At 55.1% G+C, this 10,465-nt stretch overlaps 1 long non-coding RNA gene across 1 annotated transcript; it reads left to right on the top strand.

The window, feature by feature from the left end:
- The first annotated feature begins 1,509 nt into the window (after positions 1-1,509).
- Positions 1,510-4,332, top strand: LOC309860066. The gene is made up of 2 exons (XR_014309138.1): positions 1,510-3,373; positions 3,645-4,332. It is a non-coding gene; the product is annotated as an uncharacterized lncRNA (long non-coding RNA).
- Positions 4,333-10,465: the final 6,133 nt, after the last annotated feature.

The raw sequence follows: 10,465 nt of genomic DNA on the forward strand, positions 1-10,465 counted from the left end.
GGGCGCGCGGGGCGCGTGCGGCGCGTGCAATGCGTGCGCAGGGCGGTGGAAGCCTCGCCCAAGGACCGCAGCGCGCGTGCGCGGGACAGGGGCCGCCGAGCGGAGCGCGCGTGCGCAGGGCAAGATCTGAGGAACAGGACGCGCGTGCGTGAGGCGAGGGGCCTGGAGGGGGGCGGGGGGCGTGTGCGCAGGCGCGGTGGGGGGCGGGGACTGAGGTGGTGCTGGGGTCGCCCTGCGCCGGCCGGGGCCGCAGGCGGGGCGTGGTCTGCGGAATCCTGGTAGCGGATTGCGGGACTGACCGACGAGGGCGCTTCGGGACTGCGGATGCGCTGAGTACCCGCCCTTCACCTGCAGCGACCGCCCACCGGCCCCGCCCCTCACCTGCAGCGACCGCCCACCGGCCCCGCCCCTCACCTGCAGAAACCGCCCACCGGCCCCGCCCCTCACCTGCAGCGACCGCCCACCGGCCCCGCCCCTCACCTGCAGCGACCGCCCACCGGCCCCGCCCCTCACCTGCAGCGACCGCCCACCGGCCCCGCCCCTCACCTGCAGCGACCGCCCACCGGCCCCGCCCCTCACCTGCAGAGACCGCCCACCGGCCCCGCCCCTCACCTGCAGAGACCGCCCACGGCCCCGCCCTCGCCGCAGTGGCCGGTCAGGAGGCCGGCCTGCTACGAGTCCGACGCCCAGGAAGTCAGCCCAGGATCTGGAGCGACCGGTCCAGGCGGCCGCACGTCGCCCCGCCAGTGAGCCCCACAGGGCCAGCCCCCGCTCGGTCACCCAGGGCTTCCCGCTCCCTGTGCCTGCCTCCGGCTCAGGACCAACGAGAAACCCAAGCGCTCCTTCGCCAGCCCTGAGGACCCGGGCTGTGGTCCCCCGCCCCAGCCGCCATCAGGACCCTGAGCCCCCTGCCCACGGCGCCATCGGGCACTGCGCTCCCTGCCCCGGGCTCCCTGCCGCATGGGAGCGCCCTGGGACCCGCTCCGCGGGCTCAGGAGAGACGCGCGCTCTCCGGCTCTCCTTCCGGACCGGAGCTGCTGGCCTCGCCTTCTCTTTATTCAGCGAGTGCTGACCTCACGCCGGCCCTGCGGGGAGCGAGGGAACAAGCAGCGCTGCTTCCCCGGAGACCGCGATTGCAAAGCCCCGGGCCAGGTTCCCGCCACACCTGTCCTCCCCGAGCGCCCCACAGCTCCTCAGGCCCCCTTCCTGGGAACCCCCAGAACGAGCTGCCCATCCGGGCTTCGGACCCACAAAGGCAGCCCGTGCACCTTTACTTAGATGTTCTTTCTCTTGGAAGAGTTCCGTAGTTTTCAGCAAGCAAGGCTTGCCCTTCTTTGGGCAGAACTATCCCGGAATGGTCCTGTGCTATGTGACGGCACTTGCTAGGAAATTTCACTTGTTACTGCTAGTATGGAAATAGGACAATTTTTGTGTCTTGGCACATCCTGCAATCTCGCCAAAACTTACACTTTTTTTTTAATAAGCTTCTGAACTCTGTACATACAATTACTGGGAAATGTTTAAGGAAATATGTTTCTCCCCGCAACCTGGTTTTCCCTGTCCACAAGGGACCTTGTAGCAGGAGCCATCACTCGGAGGACCCCCACGTGAGAGCGGCCAGAGGCCTATCCGTAAACCAGCCCGTGATGGTCACAGATGAGGTGGGGTTGGCTACTCCTGAAAGCCCCTAGGTGGAGTCAAGGGTCCAAGGCAAGTGCAGTGGGAAGCGGAAGGGGCCTTGGTGGGTTGATGTGCCGACTGCGCACCTGACCCCTGCTTTCACCTTCCCTCTCCAGAAACAGGGCCACTTCTAAAGCCATGGTCATCAAACTTCTCTGCTCCCACATCCCCCGAAAAAATTGTGAAAAAGTCACCTTCCACGCTTAACACAGACGTCTACCTTCTGCATCACAATGCGAGCAGTTGCAGGGGTCTGAGTTCCCGTGCGCCGTCATCATTACCGTGTTAACTGTGGTGGCCTGTGTTCCGCTGGCCAGGGTTCCGGGAAGAGGGCAGCTTTTATTCGGAAATGACTCTAAGTCCTTACGGTGAGAAATGATGGCAGCCGCGGACCCATAGCCGGGCGGCAGCGCACGCCGGAGGGGGTCGGTCCGCCCAGCTCACGAACAACAGTGGCAGAAGCAGATTCCTACTATCTACAATAACCCTCGCCGGCACCAGCGATATTCCAGTTAACATCAGTTTGTGGACAAAACAAGCCTTGTTTGAGGACACCTGGCCTGATCACTGACGGGAGGCGCAGCACCAGGAGTGACCCGTCACCAGTTTCCCAGCTGTGTCCTGTTGCCAAGGGACAGGTTCTTGGTGACCTCAGGCTCCCAGGGAAGCTGAACTGGAGGGAGCAGGTGCGGCGCAGAGGCAAGTGTTTCATGTGCTCACAAAGGAAAAGTTGTCAACTTGCTGTCAGTCGGCTGAAGATAAAAAGTCATCTTAAATCTGGAAAAACAAAACACTTATTAAAAGTCAGCAGAAAGTCATAAAAATTAGAGCAGTCCTGCTCGGTTCAGTCAGCCCCGGGTCACTGGTTCTTGTTCTGCTTGGATACAGCGTTTCCGCCACTTCTGGAAATTTTTACCCAGCTCAGCTTTATGATCCCCGTGATTAGCAACCTGCGCCCACGGAAGGCGGAAGGCGGCTGCCTCGAGGCGTCTGAGTGGAAGTAGGACAGTCTGTGAATGACAGAAGGGCCTACATGTGCCCTCGGTCGCAGATCTGGTGAGAGCTCACGACAGCGCGACAGAGGAATTCGGTGACTTCATGACGCGGAGGACTCCAAGTGGAAGTGGGCTGTGGAAGTGGGCTGGGCATGTACCGGTTTTAATCATCCGTCTGTCCATGCGTCCAGGCGAACCACAGGCAACAGGGGCCTGCCGGCCTGGGAGACGCCAGGGCCACAGGTTAGAGTCGCAGAGCCGAGGGGTCCCAGCCAGGAGACAGTCATCTACTCCTGGGTCTCCTCCAAGTGCAGGCAGGATTTCACGGGCTACTCAGTCCGGGAGGACCATCCTTTGAGTTTGTGTAATAATTCCAGGACCACATTTGATGGGGGAGTCCTGGCTTGATAATAATCCGCCTTTCTTCGAATGGCTACGGGTCTATGGGATGAGGAAGGCGTATCTGGAGTCAGTACAGATGCTGATTGTTAAGACTTGGCAGATGGCAAAGACAGGTGGGCGCTATTGCCTCTGCTCTGGGGGCAGACGTGTTTGTGACAGAGCGGGGGCCTCAGCAGGCACACCCAGCTTTCCTCACTCCCTTCTCCATGAAACCACCGCCGCGGGTAGGACGGCTGTCACCTGCGGCTTTGACAGCGGGTCCGTGAAGATAAGCAAGACTAATGATGTCCGAACAGGTACGCTCTGCAGAAGTGCCATGGTCAGGTCCCGGAACAGGGTCGCTGGGTTCAGAGTTCGACGGGTTTTAAGTATTATTTCAGGCATGTCTGTGAGCATGGCCCGGTGTTTCATAAGTCAGCCTCCCGGCATGCATTGGTGGCCTTTCGTGTCTAAGACACTCAGGACCCGATGTGAAGTCACGATGGTCAGGGACTGTCCCACAGTGAGCTTTACCAGGAGGGCTACTGTACGCTTGGCTAAAACCTTTCTGCGGCTATCCGTCTACAGGGGTGGCTTCTAGGATAAACACGACCAGGAGGGATGCACCCGTCACGAGCCCTTTCTGGTTGAGGTCAGCCTCAACAATGTCCTAAGCACGAGGAGTCACCGGCGAGTGGGAGAGGACTTGTCTCAAGAGACAGACGCATCCCCGAGTGCCTCATCTGATCCAGTCACGAAGCAAGTGGGGTCACCCATGGTCTCCACAAGCCCATAGTTGACCCCATGGAGTGGGGCACACTCTGGCTTTTAAGGAAGTTTTAACCATTCCAGCCGCACAGAACTGGTGAGGGTGCCAGCTGTTATATGATCATGGGGGACTTCATTCTAAATAATCATACGCCCCAGGGCCCTGTTGTTATCCTGACAGAACAAAAAGGGTGAAGATTATCTATGCCTGAGCTACTGTGTAGAAATAGAAAAGCTGTTTCTCGGAAGTTTACTTCAAGTTGTCCAGGGTCAGTTTTTAGGGCTTTAGAAAAAAGGCCAGTTTTAGTTTTTTAATGACTTTAAGTCAAGAGAATGGAAAAAGATTGGAAACCTTATTGGAGAGTCATAGCCAGATATTTGAGGAAACAGAAGAATTCAGGATCTAGCCTAGTTTATAACAGTATTGAAATTTAATATTTACAAAGACGTGTTATTGAAATATCCTCTCTCTATAAAAACCCTAATTTTTAATCCAAAATAGCCAAGATAGGACTACTTGGTTTATAAAACAAGTCCAGTCTTAACAATCATGGCCTAATCATTTTCGTAAGCTCAGCGGAACAGTGAGTGAACCTACAAATCTTTTAGAATCTGCTGTGCTGGAACTTTATAAGGTCTCTCTAGGTTGAACTTCTAGCAGCCTCCCCAGACCAGAAACCGAGCCAGATACTTGCCGTCAGACCGGCCTGCCGTACCTGTAGGCTGTGCGGATTCCTCTCCGCGGGGTCCCTACAGCCTCCTGAGGGTCCTGCACCTGCCCCGAGGTGATACTCTTTCCTCCCTCGGTGAGGCTGCTGGGACCTCTGTAAGCAGGCACCAGCCGGACAGTTCCAAGGGCCTTTCTGGCTCCTGGTTTCATAAAGTCAACCTCAGTTCCTTAAAGCTGTCTGGTCGTGTCTGAGTCCATGCACGTCTCTCTCAGATGTGACATTCCAGTCGAAGCCTTGGTAAAATGACCCACGTTTCCAGTGGGGTCCCGCTCCGGGAGAACAGATTGTTACGAACTTACGCGAACGACTAGGGTTGCCATGAAAGAGAGACACCTTTCTGAGTGAGAGGGTTCGCGGGACAGAAAAGTTAAATGCTTCGGTTGGTTCACAAATGAATACTGCATCACGTTTCTGTAAGTCACGTGTATCTTGAGAGCGGGTCTCCCTCATCTGGAAGAGCAAACGTTAGGGAACCGGCGATGTTTCGAACAAGAGTCACAAAGCTATAATCATCGTTTTAGGTCATTTAGTCCCATGTTATAATTCCGGTTCATCTTGAATGCAGCTTTAGTTAGTTTAGGAAGTTCTTACCCATTTCAGTTCTAGGATTTTATGGCTGTCAAAGACCTGTGTCTGTCCTAAGTCCTTTATATGAATGTCCTTGAAGATGAAACTCATTTTGCAGGAGAGTAAGAAGAATTATAAAGGACAAAAACTCAGAAAGGACGAGGTTAAAAATCTCATGAGAGGTTACAACACAGCTGGCAAGGAAGTCAGGTTATTTCGGTGACACACAACGCTTTAATAATCAAATTGCCCGGAGCGGAGCTTGTCCCGGGACGTGATAAAGCCTTGAGATTGTGCATCGTCTCTAGAACACGTGGAGCCTTTCCTGAGCGACACAGACACAACCGAAGTCTCACTATTTGCTCAACAGAGCTTCTGGCCAACCCAACGGACCACAGAAAGAGCCCTAATGAGTGAAAGAGATTTCATTTACAATTTAAATCTTGGGAAGTTTGTTTAAAACAAAAAACAAAAAACAAACTCAGGGGATGCCTGGGTGGCTCAGTCCTCAAGCGTTCTGCCTAATACTCAGGTCAGGACCCCAGGGTCCAGCCCCGCGCTGGGCTTCTTGCTCAGTGGGGAACCTGCTTCTCAGTCAACTGCTTCCCCCTTCTTGTGCTCACTCTTTCACTGGCCAGTAAATCAATAAAATCTTTTTTAAAAAAAAGTTAGACAGTTACAGCACATGCCTGAATAGGATTGTAGATCATTACAAAACTCAGAATTTATTTAACCAAGGAGACATAAGAAATTGCAAAGACAAATAGACAAGGTTATACAGTTGTTAGCAAAACTTAGCCCCTTTAATATTGAGAAGTTGTTTTTGGTTTTTTTTTAAGATTTTATTTATTTATTCGAGAGAGTGACAGAGCACTAGTGCGGTGAGCAGGAGAGGGAGAAGCAGGCTCCCCGCCAAGCAGGGAGCCCGACGCAGAGCTCCACCCCAGGACCCTGGCCTGGGTCAGGCCCCGAGCCTAACCGACTGAGACGCCCAGGATCCCCCAAACGGAGAAGTTCGTAACCAAGTGATCAAAGACCTGATAACAACAAAACATACAGACTGGTTTTCTGGGCAGACAAAAGAGAAAAAAACAGAGCAGAACAGCAACCCAAGAGAACACTGTCATTTGGACAGGGCAGGGTCTCAGTCTTGTGTCCTTTTAAAATCCATTCTTTCTGGTCTTAGTCTGTCCTGGCCACACCGAAAATTTCTTTCCAAAGTCTTCCCTTCACAAACCTTCTATGACTTTCCTTTGCATCCAGATTTTGTCCCAGGCCATTTCTTTCTGAACAACCAGTCTCATTTAGGACAAAATCACCTTTTTTTTTAGCCTTCAATAAAAAATGTGTTCCCATTCCTTATATCTTTCTTACCTAAATCTTGCTTTTCTAACACGGAGTTGCTTCCCTATTCCCCTCGGTCTTAATTACACTCGGCAGAATTTTGCTTCTCAGAAACCTTCGTCTCCAGTGAAACCTACACAGTGACCCATTGTGAACCGTTTCCCCAAAACTCTTTAGGTGGCATGTTTATGAATTGGTTACGCACAAAACCTGACCCAAATATCTTCCGTTTCTCTGCAACAAGTTGTCAGAAGCACAGCCCTGCGTCCTGCACTCCAGGCTTCTGGACTTCAGGCTGCTGAAGACCCGCTGTCCAGTGACTTCGATCCATCATCGTCCAAGCAGTGCTCGGCATCTCAGGTCAGCGAAGACTTCGAGAGCCACCCTGACGATCGCCCCCGAAAACTAGACACAGACGTGACCGACCGTTTTAAGTCATCGTTTTGTAGACAGATCGCAGCAGAGGCGACAGGAGCCTCTTTGGCCCGCAGCAGCCTCAGCGGAACAGGAGTTTTGAGTCTTTAACGCTGACACCTCCAGAGACGCGTCCCTCCTGACTCAACCTGCAAACCTGAACAGAGACTCCTCTCTCGCAGGACTGCAAGCGCTCGGCGGGAACCGTCTTTCCTTCCCGGGGCCTGAGGTCGGCAGTGGCGCCTGAGAAACAAGGCCCCCGGCCGGGGGCGCTGGGCCGGGCTTGTGGGGTGTCGGCCTGGGCGCCGTCCCCCCCTTCTCCTCCTCACCGAGTTCGTGCTCCAAACAACCAGCCCCACTAAGGACAAGACCACTTTCTTCTCCCGAAACAACAAAAAAAAATACATTCCCGCTTTTTATTCCCCTGACAAATTTCATAATAAATTATGAATTTATTTGAGTTCTGGCCGACACAAGCAGAAGGAAAGCCCATTTCATGCTGATACTTACAGAGACGCGCCTGTTTCGGTGGAACTGACAGCCCTGAACTTGCTTTAGGAGTGACTCGTCCGGATCCCTTGAACTTGACCACCCCGCCTAGTCTCTGAGTTTCGGAGCGCCGTCTTCCTGCGCACCTGCCTTCGGGCCAGCGGACGGGACGGGCGCGCTCCGCCGGGATTCCCCCGTCCCCGCGCGCCCGGGAACGCACCTCCCACGAGGGCAGGCCCCGCACAGCTAGACAAGACCGCGCAAACCCTAGGGCTTGTGTACAGGACACTGGCTGCAGGTCTGATTTTCTACTACTTCTTCTTCCTCCGGAGGAACACGATTCCTAGAAGTTTGCTTTCAAAGAAAGGCTCTCTGGGGTCCCGGAGGGGCAGGAGGGGCGGGAGGTACAAAATCCACAGCCACAGAGAGGGCATCTCACGTTCCCCCGGGGGAGACGGCCCCTCCGCCGGCTCGGAGAGATGCTGGAGTCCGGGCCCTTGCGGCGGACGGCGGACGACGGCTCCAAAAGGCCTCTTCCTCCTCCTTTTCTTTCAGTCTGATTCTGAGCCGTGTTTACGTTCGAAACATCTGTAGTTTTAAGGGACAGAGAAAGGATTAAAAATACCTTTTTTCGGGGTGCCTGGGTGGCTCAGTGGGTTAAGCCGCTGCCTTCGGCTCAGGTCATGATCTCAGGATCCTGGGATCGAGTCCCGCATCGGGCTCTCTGCTCAGCCGGGAGCCTGCTTCCCTCTCTCTCTCTCTCTCTCTCTCTGCCTGCCTCTCCATCTACTTGTGATTTCTCTCTGTCAAATAAATACATAAAATCTTAAAAAAAAAAAAAATACCTTTTTTCTCCAGAGTTTCAGAGTAACTGCTATTTAAAATGTATCCTCCTTTTTCTTAAGTATGGGACCATCTTGTTCCAACAGCCTGGTCTTTCATAAAACCCGCAGCGCCCTGCAGGAGCCCGTGAGGTGCGGGGCGGGGGGGGGGGGGGCAGGCCTGTGGCTCCGCACGTGGCTTCAGCGGCTCGTTTCGGGTTCCGCAGAGGTTGGGAGGACGGAGGCAGCTGCGTCGAATTCCCCAAGCTCTGGATCACAGCCTGAGTCTCGAGAGACTGGCCTCTCTTTTTAACTAGTTTTTGTTTTCCATCAGGGAGACTTTCAGCTAAAATGAGAATCAATTAGATCTTTACGTGTGTGTGTTTTATAAGATTTTATTTTTTTAAACCAATCTCTACCCACAGCGTCGGGCTCGAGCCCACAACCCCGACCTGGAGAGTCACGCGCTCCTCCGCCCGAGGCAGGCAGGTGCCCAGGCTGCATCCTTTAAGGTGTGCGTGAAGCATTTTAGTATCAGTTTTCTCTTCGGTACATGGCTGAGCCGTGGCTTCTGCTAACTTCTGGCCTTTGGAGGATCAGCCATCAGAGGGCCTGGGGGAAGGACGGACAGTCATCAGCCTTTTTAATTATTTGAAAGCAGAGGTAAAGGGGCTTTATCATGTAAAAGTGGGGTTGCAGTCGGGGTTGGGGGGTGGTGGGGCGGCAGGACTCTCTGGCGGTAGGGGGTCCGGGAGCCCGAGCCCACGGCCTGGTCAGCGGGGCCGAAGCCAGTCTCCCTCCTCCTGCGAAATTTGTCGCCCAGTTTTCACCATCTCTTCAAGCAACGGGGACACGTTGAACCCAGAGGTCATGCCGAGGGCTGCCTGTGAACCGTGCAGGGAAAGGGAGGTTCAAACGGGCCCTGGAGGCTGAGTTTTAAGAACAGGAATTTACACCAGATACGATTTATTTTCAAAGTCTCCATTCTGTTCTTCCAACCTGTCGGTGGCCGTCCCTGGGACCAGCCATTCCACTGACGAGATGCCTCGAGAGCTCTCTGAAAACCAAGTTTTGCTGTATAAATGTAGCCAATTTGAAGGATCCACTGTCCGGCCCTCGACGAGTAGATCTATTAACAGGAACTCAAACCCGAGCCCTCGAACGGCTTTGCCAGGGACACAAGGGCTGTCCAGACTGGGCCCAGAGGTGCGGCCCCCGTGATCCGAAAGTTTGCTCCCAAAATTGGTCTAAGCAAGCAAATGCTGCGTGGCACCGATGGTAAGGGTCCTACGGAGAGAACAGCTCGTCTGGGACACGAGCAGGGGCAGGCGTTCCTGGAAGGGGAGTCTCCAGTTCTGACCCGCCACAGAGACCGAGACGACAAACGTCCTTATGGGCTGGAACCTCTCATGGCAAAAAGTCCGAGAGCGGACCAGGCGGGGAGGGGGCTGCGGTCCCCGGTCCGCTCCCCGGGCCACGCAGGTGCACCGGGTACACACACCCTCCAGATCAGGGAGCCCAGACGCTGCATCCTCACTCGCACCTCGGGTCTCAGGCCCACACTGAGACCGAGGACCGATGTGCCTCGGGGTCGGGGACCGCGTACTGTTCTACGTGGACCTCCCTGCACGGACGTGTTCTTGACGTCCTACCGTCAGCCTAACCCCCGACCGACTTACCCAGGCCCAGGGGTCTTCTCGAGGAACCAGGCCCGCTAGCGGCTGGGCCACCACATCTGTGGCTTTCAATTCTACAACGTCCCTCAGCAACAGCCTTGAACCCACAGCAGCGTTGTCCCGACAGACAGCGGCTGGTGGGAACCGGGGCCTCACCAGCCTCTGGGGCCCGTGCCCGCCTCTGCCCTGTGGCAATCCCTTCCCGTACAAGCTACGTACAAGACACACACAGGGGAAAACAAAGACCAGCTCCGGGAGGAAGGAGAACAGAAACCAGGGGACTCGACCAAATTAGCCAGGCGCCCTCGGCCCGAGGATGTAGCGCCACGGGGCCTCCTCCTGAGGGCCTGCGTTCGGAGGAAAGGACATCACCAGCAGCGTTCTCTCCACCCGACGCCGCAGGTAGAGATTCTGGGAGGCTCCCGTGAAGGGAAATCTTACCTTCCGCTGTTTTCCACATGTCCCGGCATCTCTCATGCGACAGGGTCCAGCAAGTTCAAGGATCTGGCCGACCAGCCCATCTGTCGCGGAGCAGGAACCCCGGTCCCCTTCTGGGCCCTTCTGGCCGGACTGCGAGTCGCACTGACAGACAGACTCCG

This window comes from Mustela nivalis (assembly GCF_964662115.1).
Source record: "Mustela nivalis genome assembly, chromosome: 2".
NCBI lineage: Eukaryota > Metazoa > Chordata > Mammalia > Carnivora > Mustelidae > Mustela > Mustela nivalis.